The following is a 17407-nucleotide window of genomic DNA, read 5'->3' as shown; positions in this document are numbered from 1 at the left end:
AGAACTGTTTGCAAACATTGGCTTTTATCTATGAGGGCCCTTTTTACACCGATACGCTTACATCACCAAGAGTTTATACAGATTAATTTGCCTGTTTCAACTAGACGGCTCCCCTTCCAGTTTATAAATGGCAGTTATAAGATTCATCATCGGAGTCATGATTCAGGCAGTACTGCCAGTGACTTGCAGGGCTCCTGCTCTATATCCAGTATGTAGGTCAGCATGAAGCTATATTACATCAGACCAGGAACAGGCTCGCCGAATGAAGTCACAGCTGGTATTATATGACAGCTATACTCACTTAGCCTAGTTTTTGGAAATTAAACCTGAGTGTCTAGGTGCCTTCCCTTAACACATAGCAATCATTGCAAGCCCTTCATGATTCAGTCAAACCTTCATTACAATTGTTTAAAATGTAGTATTTCACTTGTGTTATACCTGTCACCTACCACTTTAAAGTAGTACAAAACAATCTCCATTAAGTATTTTGTTCTTCTCTGTGCAAAAAAACACAACTTACATTCTGGGTTTTCACAGCCCCTGGCTCCAGCTCCCAAAGCACTGCTTCCCTGAACTTCTGGGTAGGGGAGTATCAGCCCTGATTGCATCACATTAACTTTCTACTGGGGACCCTGCAAGCTCAAGCTGTGCTGTCACTTACTAACCTGGAGAAGGGGGCAACAGGGAACTAGTTTTTTGCCCTATGGACACAGGCAGGAGCAGGAGTCATACATAGTGACAGTGGGAGCTTGCACTCAAAAGCGTCCAATGTGGAATCCTTTAAAAAGGAGGAGTCATAAGTAGTGCCAGTGGGAGCTCACACCCAAAGGTGTCCCCAATGGAACCCTTTAAGGGGAAGGACACACCTGAAAATCTGAACCAGGGAGAGGGCTTTTTCTAATTGAGAAAGGAATGGAACTACACTGCCAGAAAGAAAGGCGCAAAGCAATGATGGTAAGTGCTGAAGTCTGTGTCATTGTAGGCATTTTAAATAAGAGGGTTTATCCACCTCAATACCGCCATAGGTATATATACGACTTCGTATTGAGGTGGATATACCAGGATCGTGGTTGCAGCTACAGAGCCAACCATGTTTGCTGCTATAGAGCTACTCAATCACTTTTACAGACACTGTCTGTTTTCTCCAGCTTATTCTGCACCTCTCAACAGGTTGCGCCAGTGATCAAGCTATACTGTTTAACTACAGTGGAGTGAGGTCATTGATCTAAATGGGAAAGGAATGGAACTACACTGCCAGAAAGAAAGGCGCAAAGCAATGATGGTAAGTGCTGAAGTCTGCATCATTGTAGGAATTTAAATAAGAGGGTTTAACCACCTCAATACCGCGATAGGTATATATACGACTTCGTATTGCGGTGGATATACCAGGATCGTGGTTGCAGCTACAGAGCCAACCATGTTTGCTGCTTTAGAGCTACTCAATCACTTTTACAGACACTGTCTGTCTGTTTTTTCCAGCTTATTCTGCACCTCTCTTGTTCTTTCTCAAACTTCCCTCTGTCGCTGAAATAACTAACCTTAGACAGAAAGCTAACCCTTCCTGTCAGTTAGATCCTATCCCTACAGTCCTGGTTAAAGCTTGTCTACCCTCTCTGTCCTCTTTAGTAACTGATATCTTACATCTGTCTCTCACCTCTGGTATTGTTCCCTCATCTTTCAAAACAGCTGTAATAACCCCAATACTAAAGAAACCTGGTGCAGAACCCAGTGACTTCAGTAACCTTCGGCCCATCTCCAACCTTCCTTTTCTATCCAAAATCCTTGAAAAAAACAGTTACTTCTCAGGTCTATGCTTTGCTCTCTGATTCTGGCCTGTTTGATCAATTTCAGTCTGGTTTCCATCCCCTACATAGCACTGAAACTGCCTTGGTAAAAATTACGAATGATCTCCTCATGGCAGCTGACTCTGATCTCATAACTATCCTCATCCTCCTTGATCTCAGTGCGGCCTTTGATACCATTTCTCACAACATCCTCTTTTACATTAGCCTCCATTGGATTCACTGATACACCCCTGAACTGGTTTAGATCTTATCTCTCTGGCCAAACTCAATTAATTGAACACAAATCTCAACCATCTCTACTCTCTACCGGCATGCCTCAGGGTTTTGTCCTCGGGCCTCTTCTGTTCATTATCTATCTTCTTCCTCTTGGTCTCATATTTTGTAAATTTAGCATCCACTTCCATTGCTATGCGGATGACACCCAGATCTACTTGTCCACTAAAACGAACACCACCCTTCCACCCAAATCCCTTACCGATTGTTCACAGGAAATCAAATCCTGGCTCTCTTCCAACTTTCTCAAATTGAACAGTGACAAAACCGAGGTTCTCCTCATTGGTATGAAATCCACCTTGACAAAGCTTAACAGTTTTTCAGTTAATATCGATAACTCTATAGTCTTTCCCTCCCCTTAGGTAAAGAGTTTGGGTGTCTTCCTTGATAGCACACTATCTTTCCAAGCCCACATCAGTAATGTCACCCTGTCAGCATATTTCCATGATATCTATTTACTCTGCGTAACATCATCTTTTATATTTTCCTATATAATCGGATAATATATTGTGTTTGTTTGAATGAAAATTCTTTAAAGTGTATTTCTTTCCAGAAAGTTGGGTTTGAAAAACCCCTGTGCAAAAATCGTGTGACATAAAAAATTGCAACACGCAGCATTTTATTCTCTTCTCCAGCAGGTGTCACCTTCAAACTTTTCTGTATTGCAGACCTCTGGCTGCCGCCGCGGGTAGCACTTCTTGATCTGTTGAATATCTGGGTCCCCACTACACTGTGTGTTTTCTCCTGTAGGTCCCCAAGTCGGTATTGAGGTTGATTTACTAAATCTGGAGAGTGCAAAATCTGGTGCATGTATGCATGGTAGCCAATCAGCTTCTAACTTCAGCTTGATCAATTAAGCTTTGACAATATTGGCCCGTACACACCATAAGAAAATCGGGTGGGAATTTTCATCGAAAGAACTTTCGTACGATTATAGTATAGTGTGTACACAACTTTCTACAGCCAATTCTGACCTTCTGAACGTAAATTTCTGAAGGGACTAGCTCCAAAATGTTTCTGGTACGGGAACAGACCAAAGATTCTCGCTTAAAGCGTACCGTCTTCGAACGAGAAAAATCAGAAACGAAAGACTGCGCATGATCATAAACAATTAACAACAAAAAAATGTCTGTCGTTCCAGAATTTTTGTAGGAATTTTCTTTCATCGGTTTCGATTTGCTGTGAAAAAACGAAGAATATCAGATGATCATTCGCCCGATTTTCTTATAGTGAGTACCCCGCTATAAGTACCAGCCTTGGTTCATACTGAATGCGGGTTTGATTTCAAACTGACATTTCAGTCCAACTTCGGGGGCAATTTGAGAGACACCTGTGCGGGTTCACGCACAGATGTCTATTAAAATCACCCCTAAAGTCACCAAAAGTAGTGCAGGAACTACTTTTGGGAATCGTTACGGCGCTGCACCGATTTGGATGGTGCCGTTTCTGGCAGAAAGCCCCGATTTGGCATGCCATTTGACATATCAAATCAGCCTGATTTGAACGGGGGCTAGAACCTGGAAGGTGATTGGTTTCTTTGCAGAGCTGCACCAGATTTTGCACTCTTCAGTTTTGTTAAATCAACCCCAGTGTGTCCTGTAGTGATGGAGGGGCCGATGATGGAAACCACAGCACGTAATAGGAAAAAGGGATGAAGTTCACCTTTAAAAGCCTCATAACCAAATGGCATCAGATACTTGGCTTCCACTGCAGGAGTTTGAAGAAGAGAGAAAAAAAAAACAGACAATGCTATTATTGTCTAGAGAACATCCTGGATCTCCTTGAATTCTTGTTCATATGACGGGTCAGTGAGTCAGTAAATAAAGAACAGGTCATGCAAGATTTATACAGTTTTATTACTCAACATAACAATCACTAAAAATGTGTGCTGCAAAATGGTAGAGGGTGGGAGCTGCTTCTTTCTCCAATTCTGAATATTTTATAGAAGTGAATGTGCAGCCAAAACTTTTTCTTAGTTTTGCATAAAGTGAGGATGGATTTGAATCTCTGCGGGTTTTTCCTGCTGTCCAGGGTCCATTAGAGAAGGTTTTTCCACCGCTTCCTGCCCTGCTGATGTTTTATCAGACAGAAAGTGAGGAGAATGTTACAACAATAAACCTGGCCGTAGAGGACTCCAGTTTCAGCCATTTCCTGATAAACCGGTCAGTGGCCGGCTCAACAAACTTCAACTAGAAAACCAGGTGGAAAATTGTCAGTTGAACAATGGCTGCTTTCTATTGGATTTGGCACTGTTCAGGTTCTTAGACAACCGTGAGTGCAAGCTGCCTGAATAAAATTGCACGCAGAGGAGATAAACAGCGTGGAAGGAGGACTCTTAGTTCAGCTAACAGACTGAATGAGAGAAGTTTATGAGGGTGGCTAGGCTACCAGAGCAATATAAATGCTTTTTTTTTTTATTCAATAGAGTAGGGAAAGGGTAGAACCCCTTTTAGATTTTTATTTCTCCCCTTGTGTGATGCATATTTTCCCTTTTATCCTCATATTCACCAACTGCCCCGAATTCTGTGTGACTGTTCTGGAATTTCAATAGAGTATCCCGAGGTCCCGTGGATCCAGGCAGTGTCCCAGTGCTGAAAGACTCATTCCACCACCCGGTACTTGCCTTTCAACACCCTACATGCATGCTACACACACATAGATGCTTCCCCTCTGCCATGCTGACTGGCTACCCACCGATTCCTACTTGTACCCCATTGCTAACCATTGCTGCTTGCACTGCTGCAATTGTTCGGAGCCCTGGTTCGCTTTACTTCTGTCTGAGGGGGGGGGGGGCAGAGCCAAGTGCTGTTCTATTCTGGAAACAGAGCAGTGCTGGGGACAAAAAGAGGAAGAAAGCTGAAGGGGAATGGGAAAAGACTGATGCCTTGTGGCAACTGGACACTGGGGGGTCCTGTGTGGGTGAAGAGGGTAAATGGTAAAGAGGGGCTAGCTTTCAATATGGGAGGAGGTTGGCTGTCTATTACTCCAGACCAAGGGTCTCCAAACTTTGTAAAGAAAGGGCAAGTTTACTGTCCTTAAGACTTTAGGGGGGCTATCTTTGCTCAGTGGGAGTAAACAATGCCCGATCTTTGGTATTGGAGAAATAGCTGGTGTCAGTGGAAGGAATAGTGCCCCATTTTTGTTGTCAGTCAAAGGAATTGCAGTATGCCCCATCACTGGTGTCTGTGGAAGGAGAGTGCCCCAATGTTGGTGTCAGTGGCAGGAATTATGCCCCATTGTTGGTGTCAGTGGCAGTAATAATGCCTCAAGGACCAGATAAAGGTAAGCAAAGGGCTGCGTTTGTCCCCAGGGCTACAGTTTGGAGACCACTGCTCCAGACTGACGCTTATGCCCTGAAATGTCACAACTGCTACCCAAAATTCTGATTGCTGTACTTTGTACACAGTCCTGACCCCTCGAGTGTATACTCTATGTTGAATGTTAAACAGTCCTGACCCCTTGAGTGTATATACTACGTTGTATGTTACACAGTCCTCCTGACCCTGCACTGTACACTCCAGGGTTTCTTAACTGGGGTTCCACTGCAATCTCTCTGTCAATCGCAGACAGGCAACAAGTGGGTTGAGTCTCCACCTAGCTGACACTATTATGAATGCTCCTCCCCTGCATGCAGAGTGGTTCAGGGAAGCAACACCTTAACTGTCCAGCGATGGTCATCAGTCTCCTGTAACATCACATAGGATGGATGAGAGGGGCCAGTTGGTAGGGGATTAGCGGGCAGAAACAGGAGTCTGTCACAGCAGCTTCCCTGCATCACTTTGCATAAGGAAACTGCTACTTTAATGTAGACTGCTCCCTTAGTGACCCCATGTATTATGCCCTGCTGACCCACATACACTGCCCTAAAGACCCCCTGTACACTGCTTATCTCAAGTTCGACCCAGAATTGAGCATTTGTGCAGAAAAAAAAAAGCAAGCGCAGGTTTTAAATTAAAGAGAAACTCCACTTTTGTTGAGAAAAAAACATTCCCCTCTGGGTGTACATTGCAAGGATTTTAACAAACTTTTTTGCAGATTCCTACCTTTTGTTATTCTGAAGAAATGCCTGTGTGTTTGTCTGTATCCATGTGTTAAAGTGAATCTAATGGGAGTGGTTTCATAATTATCAATTAGCTGCTGCACTTGCAGGGCTCTAATGAGGAAAGCTGCTGGGCCTGCATCCCTTTAGACGTGATTTCCTATTGGGAGTAACTCACCAAAAATTACATTTCTCTTTCGTTCATTGATGGACACAGCTCCTGATTCTTCTTAACCATTGGGTTATACTGCCCCCTACAGGAGTAGGACACTAGGCAGGAAAAAGCTTGACTACTCCTATGGGCAGTCCCAAGGGGTATGCACCCACTCTCAGCTATAGGCACTCAGTTTTTTCTGCCTAGTCAGGAGTAAGGACTTAGTACCTTGATGGGATCTCTGGTCCTGGCGATTTTTTCTTTTTAAATGGAATTTTTTCCTATCTTTGTTATTTTATTCCAGTGAGAATCTATAATCAATTGCCGAACTGGGCGATGGACTTGATAATCTAGATCAAGGTCCGCGCTAGGTCGGCCGTGACATAGCCCCACTAGACAGGAGCTGGCCTGCAAGTTAAACGAGGACGCATACAACCTGGCCTCGATCTGAGTTGCAGCGTTTCTCCTGGCCGACAGCACCCACATTACGATGGAGCGATGGTCTGTCCGGAGCGGTGTCCACCCTGTTCCTGGTATGGTAAGTAGCTGTCCCCCCTCTACTCCAGGAGGGTTTTGGGGTAGACATGGGTCCCTCCCTGGTACAGTGTGACCCCCGGGTTCCCCTCCTTCCCCTCTAAATTTTCGGTGGTCATTGTGGGTCTTTCGACCCCCCCACTTTGGGTGAGGTTATAAGCTGGCTATTGCCACATGCTCTTAAGGGGGGCTGGTTGGAGTTGCTGCTGACCATGTTTTTCCTGGTGTGCAAGGGGAATTGAGCAGGGTTCCCTGCCATGCTGCGGGTTGGTGACTAGGGCAGAGATGTCATCTGGGCTCCCTGCGGCAGTTGTTGAGCTGGGGAGCGGATAGTTTAGCAACCACGAGTATACGCCTTACGTGGCTGGACCAGGACAAAAATTTAGGCCGCGACTGTGCAGCCTACTAGTCGGAAACTAGGTTAGGCGGTCCCTGTGAGGGTGGCTGAATTCACTGCCTCCCATTTGGACATCCGCCGTCCCCTCTGCTGTCCCTGGGTGGTCGGCTCTGCTGGGTCTCTAAAAAATGTATGCCACAGCCTGCGGCCTACTAGGCCATGCAGCCAAGTCGGCGCCTCAGTTTGTGGGCAGCCCCAGTGCGTTTAGCTGAAGCCCCCACTCTTCCTTTGAGCATCTGCCGGGCTTGGGCCCCCCAAAAATTTAGGCCGCGGCTGGCGGACTGCTAGGCCCTGTGGTCAGCTTGGCGTCGCCCTTGGAATGGGTGGCGCTGTGGGCACTTCAATTTTTTAATTACAGCCTTGCCCCCATTATTGTGTGAGGCACCTGCCCCTTTTAGCGCTGCATGACCATCAGGGTACCCTGCCTGCTCATCTGCGTCACGGCAGGCGGCCCCCTTTTAAGAGGGCTATTTCTTATTATGCCCTCTATGGAGGGCTCAGAGGGCAACCCCCTTGTTTTTTTGTGAGGTCCTGTAGGTGGTCCATTCTTGGGCCCTTGGTCAGAGTCCCCTTTGCGGGATTGCAGTTGGCGGTCTCTTTCCAGGTTAAATAAAGCTACCTTCATTCCGGTTGAGGAGTCCCCAGCTGATAGGAGGGTGGAGGCTCTGGCCCGCCATATGTTCACTGTGGCCGATTAGGCACTTAGGCCGGTATTTACTATTGCCCTGGTGTCGCAAGCCCTCACTGAGTGGGCTAAACTTTTACGCCGGAAACCTGGAGGGAAAACTGCTTCCCCGTCTTGCGGCGGTGGCAGATCAGTTGGTCCAGGGGCTACAGGGGGGAAGAGTACTCTTCTTTCCGCAGGCTACCAAGGGCAAGGAGCCCCGTCGTAAACGTGAGCCATTCCCCTCAACTCATAAGAGGTTTTTTCGTCCCTCAGGGTCTCAAGACAAAGAAACAAAAGTCAGGGCCTCCACCAGAGGTTCTAAGAGGACCTGGTCTTGAAAGCCACAAGCGGGCTCTTCCAGACCTGTGGACAAGGCTGCCTCTGCATGAAGGGGCACCCTCACCCCTATCTGGGGTGGGGCGTCTTCGCTGGTTTCCAGATCCATGTACTTCCCTGGTATAGGACACGTGGGTCCACAAAGTTATTCGGTCAGGCTACGATGGAGTTCGGTCATATCCTCCGGAAAGGTTCTTCCCATTCCAACCTGCACTTGTCCCCAGATCACTTACGAGTCTCTTTTGGGTAGTGCAAGACTTGTTCCTTCAATGGGTGATTGTTCCGGGTTCTGATTCGTAATGTTTGCAGGGGTTTTTACTCAAACCTCTTTACAGTCCCCAGAAAGGAAGGCAAGGTACGTCCAATTCTGGACCTCACGTCGCTAAACTGCTTGTAGGAGTAGTGGCGTTCCTACGACAGGGGGGATTTTTTTCTCACTTCTATCAACATCAAGAACGCCTACCTGCACATTTTAATATGTGCCGGTCACCAACACTTCCTCTGTTTTGCCATGGGCGAAGAGCATTATCGGTTTGTGGTGTGGACCTTTGGTCTCGCCTCCACTCCTGAGCCAGCGAGGGATCGCGGCACTGGGGTACCTGGACGATCTTCTTCTGCGAGCGGAGTCTCCGACTGCTCTGTAGGACAACTAAAGATTGCGCTGCAAACTCTGAGGGAGTTCTGTTGGATTCTGAACCTTCAGGAGTCTGCTTTGGTTCTGTCCACCAAAACTGGACTATCTGGGTCTGACTCTGGATTTGGCCTCAGCCAGCATGTTTCTTCCTCTGGAAAAACTACAGACATTGCAGGAGACAATTCAGCTTCTGTTGTTTAGGAGACGGTCATCCCTCCGGGCTTGCATGCGGGTGCTGGGCCTGATGGTGTCCACCCTCGAGGCTGTCTTTTTGCACAGTTCCGCACAAGATCTCTGCTAAAGATATTCTAGTGAAATAGGACAAGGATCGACAGTCTCTAGAGGTGGCTTTGTTCTCTGGCACTTCGACAGGGAAAATCCTTTCTCGCCCTGTACTGGACAGTTGTCACCACGGATAACAGCCTGTCCATGTGGGGAGGCAACCTAAGCACAGATGTGCTCAGAGGGTCTGGACTCTGGCAGAGTCCAGACTGACGATTAATGTTCTGGAAATCTGAGCGATAAGCCTTTGTCTGGCTCTTTGGACAATTCGTCTTCAGGTGTGCCTGGTACAAATTAATTTTGACAATGCCACAGTGGTGGTCTATGTCAATCACTAAGGGGGCACAAGTAGTGTCCTGGCGGCTCAGTAAGTAGCCGGCATTCTAAGATGGGCTGAGCGGTTCGTTCCAGCCCTCTTAAATTTCTGGCACGACTCCTGTGCAGGATCAAAGCAAAAGGGATTCCATCCAGACTGACCTTGCCGGTCTTGGTACGCCGATCAGGTAAGGCTGGTCCCTGATGCTCCTTGGGGACTTTCTCTCAGGGAGGATCTGCCATTCCAAGGACCAATCTTCCATCCTGCTTTACAGTCGCTGGCTTTGATGGCTTGGCTGTTGAAACGCCAGGTGCTGAAGGATGGAGGATGGAGAAAGGAGTCGGTGATTCCTACACTGTTCGCTGAAATCTACTTCTAGGAAGATTTACCACCGTACATGGAAGACATACATTGCGTGGTGTGAATCTCTTGGGTTTCATCCTCACTCCTTCTGGGTGGCTCGGATCTTAACCTTCCTTTAACGGGGGTTAAACAGAAATTGACCTTAAGTACCATCAAAGGCCAGGTATCGGTTTTGGCGGTCTTTTTCCAACGACCTTTGGCCTCACACTCCCTGGTGCGTACGTTTCTTCAGGGTGCCCGACGTTTGGTTCCTTCAGTGTAGGCTCCGTTGCCTCCCTGGGATCTTAAAGCGGTGCTTTCCGCTCTACAGAAGCCTCCCATTGAAAATATTCGGGAGATTTCTCTGCTAGCGCTTCCACAGAAGGTGGCATTTTTCACATGGATAAGGTGGTGCTTCGCCCCTGTCCATCATTCCTTCCTAAGGTGGTCTCTGACTGTCATTTGAATGAAGACATTGTGTTGCCTTCCCTGTGTCCCAGGCCAAACATCCGAAGGAAATTGCCTTGCATGCCTTGGATGTGGTCCAGGCAATTGGGGTGTACCTGGCAGCTATGGAGTATTTTAGGAAGTCAGACTCTCTATTTGTGCTAACGGACAGACCTCACAAATGTTTGTCCGATTCTTCTGAAAATGGTCGCAGAAAAAGCAGACAGTGGTTCAGGTCCATTGCATCAGGGGTCAGGTTCCTTCTTTCCCTGTCAAGGAGCATTCTACTAGGGCACTTATGCCCCATACACACGTGCAGATTATCTGCAGACTTTTGTCTGCAGACTTACCAAAACCATATAATATGAGGTCAAACCTAAACACTTTCAATTTGTATGCAATCCGGCAGGCCCTTGCACTACATAGAAAAGGTAAGTCTGCAGATAATCTGCACGTGTGTATGGGGCATAAGTGTCTCCTGGGTTTTCAGTCATCAAGCGTCAGTCACGCAGGTTTGCAAGGCGGTCACCTGGTCGTCGGTGAGCACTTTTACAAAATTGTTATAAAGTGGATGTGTTGGCATCTGCGGATACTTCTTTTGGCTGCAAAGTTTTGCTGGCTGCTCTTTGAGGGTGTATTGCTTTCTTCAGGTGAGCGCCAGTTTTATAGTTAGCCTTGGGAATTGTTTTCTGTTTTTTTTCCCATCCCTCATGTTTAACACTGTTTTGGGACGTCCCAATGGTTAAGAAAAATCAGGAGCTGCGTCTGTCGATGAACGATAGAGAAATGGGATTTTTGACTTACCGTAAAATCCATTTCACTAATGTTTATTGGCGGACACAGCACCCACCCCTCTGTAGAGTTGGCTTTCTTCTGACACTGTAAAAAAACTGATTGCCTATAGCTGAGAGTGGGTGTATACCTCCTGGGACTGCCCATAGGCGTAGTCAAACTTTTTTCTGCCTAGTGTCCTACTCCTGTAGGGGGCAGTATAACCCAATGGTTAAGAAGACTCCGAAGCGGTGTCCGCCAATGAACATCAGAGAAATAGAATTTATGAGAAGTCAAAAATCCAATTTTTTGTTGCAGGGGATGCCTTTAATCTGACTTGTATCTTAGGGCAGACTTCCGGGAAAATCAGTGAGCCAATCACACAAGCAGGACATGATATATCAGGGAGGGGGGGGGGGGTGCGATCTATACACAGTCTGTATACAGAACACCTCCAGGTAGCCATATTGCATTGTATTTTACAGAAAATGACAGAGCTGCAGATAGAAAAGGAAAGGTAATTTTTAATAACATTCAATTACAATATGACTGGTGTTGCAATTGTATAGGCTATATTTTTTCCCTACAAAAGTGGAGTTACCCTATACTGAGGCTTCATTCTATCATTTAATGCGATTTATGCAAATAATTGCTGTTATGTCAGCAGCTCCTCGCTGCCTCCCTCCAATGTTCCAAAAGCTGTAGTTCTGAAAATTATTTCAGGGGTTTCCTGAGATCTCAAACTTTTTCCCAAGGGTTCCTCCAAGGTAAAACAGTTAACGGCTGGTATACGCTACATTGTATGTTGCATACTCTACACCCCTTCACTGTATATACTATGCAGTGCATTACATACTTCTGACCAAAGTGGTATTTGTCTTAATAGTTGCTGGTTACTAAGTAGTCCCCAGCAGTTTAATAGATGTTCTTCTGTATGGTAGGCTCAGACAAAGTATTACCTCAATGTAAATATTTTGCTTGCATAAAAACAAAGGTAATGGAAGAATTTTAATTTATAAATAGGAGACTTTGTTCTGCAGTTTATGTGTGTCTATGAGGCTGTCACTTGTGGCACAGTAAGTGTTTTGTGGATACAAGGACTGCAGCACTCATGAAGTAGATACATTGAGCAGGGTCAGACTCTTTACACCACCCCAAAATTTCAGTTCAATGTAGCTACACCCAAATTTACCACAGTGTGTTAAGCATGCCTATAAAGGGAGGTCCTTCCGCTTGGTGAAACTGTTATCAGCAGACCAACGGAGAAAACAGATCCCTGGATAGCAGTAAAAACCCAACCAGAGTCCTAATCCTTCCGCAATCCAAAATGAAAATAAATTAAAAAATGTTTGGCTTGATATATACTTTAACCCCTGCCAATCACTACTAGCTTACTCTCAAAAAATGTCCATGTTTCCTACTGCCACTGGAAGAGGGATACAATTTGGAACAGTTGTGACAGTTTACAGTGCATGATCTGCAGAGATCATTATAAGTCAAGGAATGGGTTTTACACAGACACATTCCCCAAAATGACAGTGTCCCTTTAACCTTTTCGCTTCCACTGATATCAGGCTTACATTGGCAGTAGCAGTGGCATTTACACACACCCCCCGTCTGCCATAGTAGCTGAGAATGTGTGTTTAGGACTTCAGCCGACTACCCGCTTTCTTGTGGCAGTGATTTGGCTGGCTGAAAATCCCACCCCCTCCCCACCATGTATTCAAGGCTCCAATGCCCTTACCTGGTGTCTGGGACAGCCATTCTGGGTGGCAGTGCAGGATGATCAGATGAACTCAGGAATGGCGAGCCTTTCATCACTTTAGGGTCTGAAACTGTTATTCATTGGCTGAAAGAGAAGCTGATCAAGCACACTCTGTGCTTGATTAGCTTCAATGGGGTGCAGATGTGACATCTAATTCCCTGAAGACTTTTGACATATGCCCTGTCTGCCTGCCTATGAATTAGAGGTCTAGCCTTCTGGTATACTGCTCTATGTACCCCTTAGCAAAGGTGATGTTCACCTTTGCCAATTGTGAAGGGCTCAAAAGACTGGAAATTCAAGATGGTGTACTTATTGATCAATAAAGACAGTGTTAGCACCGCTTACCTTTTTACATATAAAAGTATATAAAAACCTTTTTTTTTTTAACCAGGCAAATATTTGTCTTCTTGGGTGTAGATACACATTTTCTCCTGACAGAGGTCAGATCAACTTTTGCAATGGGTGTTAATCTGATATAATAGGCAGTTTATTACTTTGCAGGAGGAAAAAAACATTTACAACCACACTCCTCTACAATTTTATTGAATTGTATAAAAGTGACAACATTGCTAAAATACTTGGAAAGAAGTCTCATGACACCAAAACAGATTGTATTTCTACTGAAACGAACAGAGAATAATTTATCAGCACGGCTGAAATAACATCCGACTTTTGCTTGCCTGCGGTCTCTTATCTGAGTAACACTCATATCCATCCATCTGGCGGATCGGATATGATCAGGTGAAAACGGACAGGCAGTCAATTTTCACCTGATTTCCCCATAGAGGAGAGTAGGACAGTGTCCTTCTCCGTTCTGCACACTGAGCGGAGAAAGACCCCGTCATTCGCCTGCTCAGCGGAGTGATCCCCTGCTGAGCAAGCGGAGGCACCCGTGTGCAAGGTGCCTTAGTGAATGAGGTGAAAGTTCACTTTGCAAATAATATCCAATCATGTGCAAGGGAGAAAAAAAAAAAAGTCCTGGGCTTTTGCCCACAGATGATTGAAGTCATCACAACTTTACCCCAATCACTACGCCAAGTGCAATTTTTTTTTTCCCGAACAGAAAAATCACCTTAGGGCTGGTTCACACTCCTGCACCGTACACACCCCGTTTTACCAAGCAGGAAGTGTCTGCTCTTGCAGACGGTGCCCTTGCACTTTTAAATCGCAGAGTATTTGTTTTTTTCAGCTTTATTGAAATGTTAGTGTGACTTTCATTCACTTCTAAGCATTGTAGCGCAGCTATAATACATTAAAACGCAGAAACTGAGCTGTTGGTAAGCAGTGGTGTGGGACAGAAACATGTAGACATGTTGCAGGTTTCTGCACCACACTGCAGATCACCCAAGGGCTGTGTTTAAGTGTGAACAAATTGTTTTCTATGTGCCCTTGTAAATTCCTGTGGTTTTCCAGTGCTCAAGCACAAAAAGTGACCAAGATGGAGTTGAACAAACTTCAACTGTCCAATCAGGTATAAGCAGTACTGTATAGCAGAAACCCATTTTATTTAATTTTCTTACATATCATTGCAAATGACTGGATATTCTTTGCAAAGTGAATCTTCAACTCATTCACTAAATAAGTAAACATTCACATTAAAAGGGAACATGATGTACTCCTTTAGTAAAATAACCTCACCCTCTCTCCAGCTAGAGGAAATCCCTGTTAGACAGTTGTCTCTGAACACACCCCCCCCCCCCCCCCCCATTGAAAGATTTCCCCTCTATTCTTGTTCCAGTGACAATTCATACATTTTGGATTCTCCCTCATATCCAATGACGATGGTCACCAAGACAGAGAAGGTGGGTGAATCTCCTCAGATGGGATACAGACTGACAGTGGGGATTATTTACTAAAACTGGAGCATGCAAAACTTGTTGCAGCTCTGCACAGAAACCAATCAGCTTCCAGGATTTATTGTCAAAGCTTAATTGAACAAGCTGAAGTTAGAAGCGGATTGACTACCATGCACAGCTTCACCAGATTCGGAGTGCTCCAGTCTCAGTAAATCTCACCCAGTGACTAAACTTTCCACACACTGGGATGGGTTTACTACAACTGGAGTGTATAAAATCTGGCCGAGCTGTGCAGGGCCGGGACAAGGGGTGGTTGCTCCAGGCGCAATGGTTTATTGCAGGGATGGGGGATACCTTGACCCTAAACGGTGGAGGGGGGCGTGCAGTTTGGCATCCTTGCCCTGGGCGCTGGATGACCTTGTCCCAGCACTGCAGCTGTGCATGGTAGCCAATCAGCTTCTAACTTCAAAAAATGGAAGCTGATTGGTTTTTGTGCAGAGCAGCACATGATTTTTGCAATCTCCAGGTTTAGTAAATCTACCCCATAATCATATTGTCCCCAGGGACAAAAACTGAAAAGGAAAGCTCCCCAACAGGGAACAGACTTTCACAAATAAAGAGAAATTGTAACTTTGCCGTGAATTGTAAGGGCCCTTTCACACGGTCGCTCCGTATGTCCACAAATCATCCTATTTTTTTGCGGATGATTTACGGACATAATGTAAGTCTATGGCATTGCGGATGTCAGCGGATGACCATCCGCTGACATCCGATTTTCTTCCTTTCAGTTCTGTTCCATTTTTTGGAACGGAACAGAACCCCATTTTTCCTCCGTTCAAAAAACGGAAAGGACGCAAAATCGGATGTCAGCGGTGTCATCCGCAATGCCCATAGACTTACATTATGTCCATATATCATCCGCAAATGGATAGGATGATATGCGGACATACGGAGCGGATGACACAAGTGTCATCCGCTCCGTGGAAAAAAAAAAAAAAAAAAAAGGACCGGAGCGGAGCCAAAAAACTGATCGCCCGTGTGAAAGAGCCCTAAGGTTGACAGACCCTCAGTAAAGACACTACGAAAGTATCAGAATACAAACTGTGGTAGCAATCAAATTGTTCTAAAGTGCAAGAAAAGTAAAATGAGACACGAGGCCGCCATGAGCAATGGCTGTGCTTTCTTTCCTTCAGATTGTATACACAATGCCCTGAATTTTGGAATGATGCTACATTAAGCTTATTAATATAATTTCTAATTACTCCCATTTATGCCATACAAAAATTTTAGAATCATTTTTACAAAAAAAAAAAAAAAAAAGTGATTTCAGCATATTTACAAATATTGTATTTAAATCAAACATAGATACGATTAAATAGTATTGTAAACACAGTATTAACAGTATAGTATTCCAATCTAATGTTCAGTATGATTAAATAGAACTGTAAACATGGTAAAAATCATCAATATCAACCCATTGCCGATCACCAAATACGATCATCTGTATCTGGCTGTATTTACCATACCCATTGCCGATCACCAAATACGATCATCTGTATCTGGCTATATTTACCATACCCATTGCTGATCACCAAATACGAACATCTGCATCTGGCTAAATTTACCATTGTTTGTTTTCAACGATATTTGTAACAGAAGACATGTAACAAATCTGTTATCTATATCAAAAATATGGATTTTCATATTGCTTAAAGCTGACCTCCAGGATAGGCAAGTATTGTCTAAATACAAGAGCCAGTTGTGTTCTTCCTTGAATGTTGATGTGCTTTGTGTATTTCTTCCAGATCTGTGCAGTAATCCTATCAGAGACTTTCTCTCTGTGCAGGAGCTTCCTATAATAAAGACCGCTCGCTGCTGCTCTCTCTCCCCTTGTGCAGGGTGACTGGTCTTGTCTCCGCCCCCTCCTGTCGTTTTCCGCAAGCAGCCTGTAGTGGGTGGAGCCTGCTGGATCCCTCCCACAGATCTGTTCTCTGCTCAGGCTATGTGCAGCACATTGATGATGTCACTGCTACATTTCCAAGGTAATATCTGGATTGTTAAACACATTTGGTGCATACAAAGTGGATTTATATCCTTTGTGGCCATTGAGGAATATAGTTTTTGTGCCTGGAGTTCAGCTTTAAATGACATTAAAGAACAGCTAAGCATGATATACATCTTAATGTGTAACGGAACACAATGCCGATATTAGAAACCCTCAGAATCTCTTTCTTTGGAAAGAACCATCTCGTATATGGGGTCCTCATTACAAACAGTCAGGCACATGTAGAAGAACTAAAAAGAATAGGAGCCCCATGTGACTCCTCCTGAGCATGTCCCTGCTGTTAATGGATGAGGGCAGACACTGCACTGACCGCGAATGACCTTAATGCATAGTGGCCACCAACATCTTATTCTAGGCATCTGGTTTAGACCAGTAAAATATATTATGAACCCTCTAAGCTTCAGTATTCAGTAAAAATTCCAATAAAAACTCTAGGAAAGTTTTTGTTCAGAGTGACCACTGAGGCCTTTCATAGCCAGCAATAATTTTTCTGTCTGGCCAGGAAGCCTTGCCATGATTTTTGGTGCCATGTCCTCATAGACTGCAACTTAAATAAGACAAAGGGGAGATTTACTAAAACTGGAGTGCAAATATGGTGCAGCTGTGCATTGTAGCCAATCCGCCTCTAACTTCAGCTTGTTCAATTAAGCTTTAACAAAAAAAAAAAAAAAATCCGAACGCTGATTGGTTTCCATGCAGAGCTGCACCAGATATTGAACTCTCAAGTTTTAGTAAAATCTACCCCATGTCACCTTGTCCCTGTAAGGCTAAGAAGAACTTTCTC

The 17407-nt window shown here is 44.9% G+C and overlaps 1 long non-coding RNA gene across 1 annotated transcript in view; it reads left to right on the top strand.

Moving 5' to 3' along the window:
* Positions 1-17407, top strand: part of LOC309565207 — a 1884446-nt gene that overhangs the window by 296893 nt on the left and 1570146 nt on the right. The window lies entirely within an intron of this gene.

The sequence above is a fragment of the Pelophylax lessonae genome (genome assembly GCF_965119305.1).
Source record: "Pelophylax lessonae genome assembly, chromosome: 10".
Classification (NCBI taxonomy): Eukaryota; Metazoa; Chordata; class Amphibia; order Anura; family Ranidae; genus Pelophylax; species Pelophylax lessonae.
The sequence above is the reverse complement of the archived record's forward strand: the minus strand, read 5'-3'. Positions and strand labels throughout refer to the sequence as shown.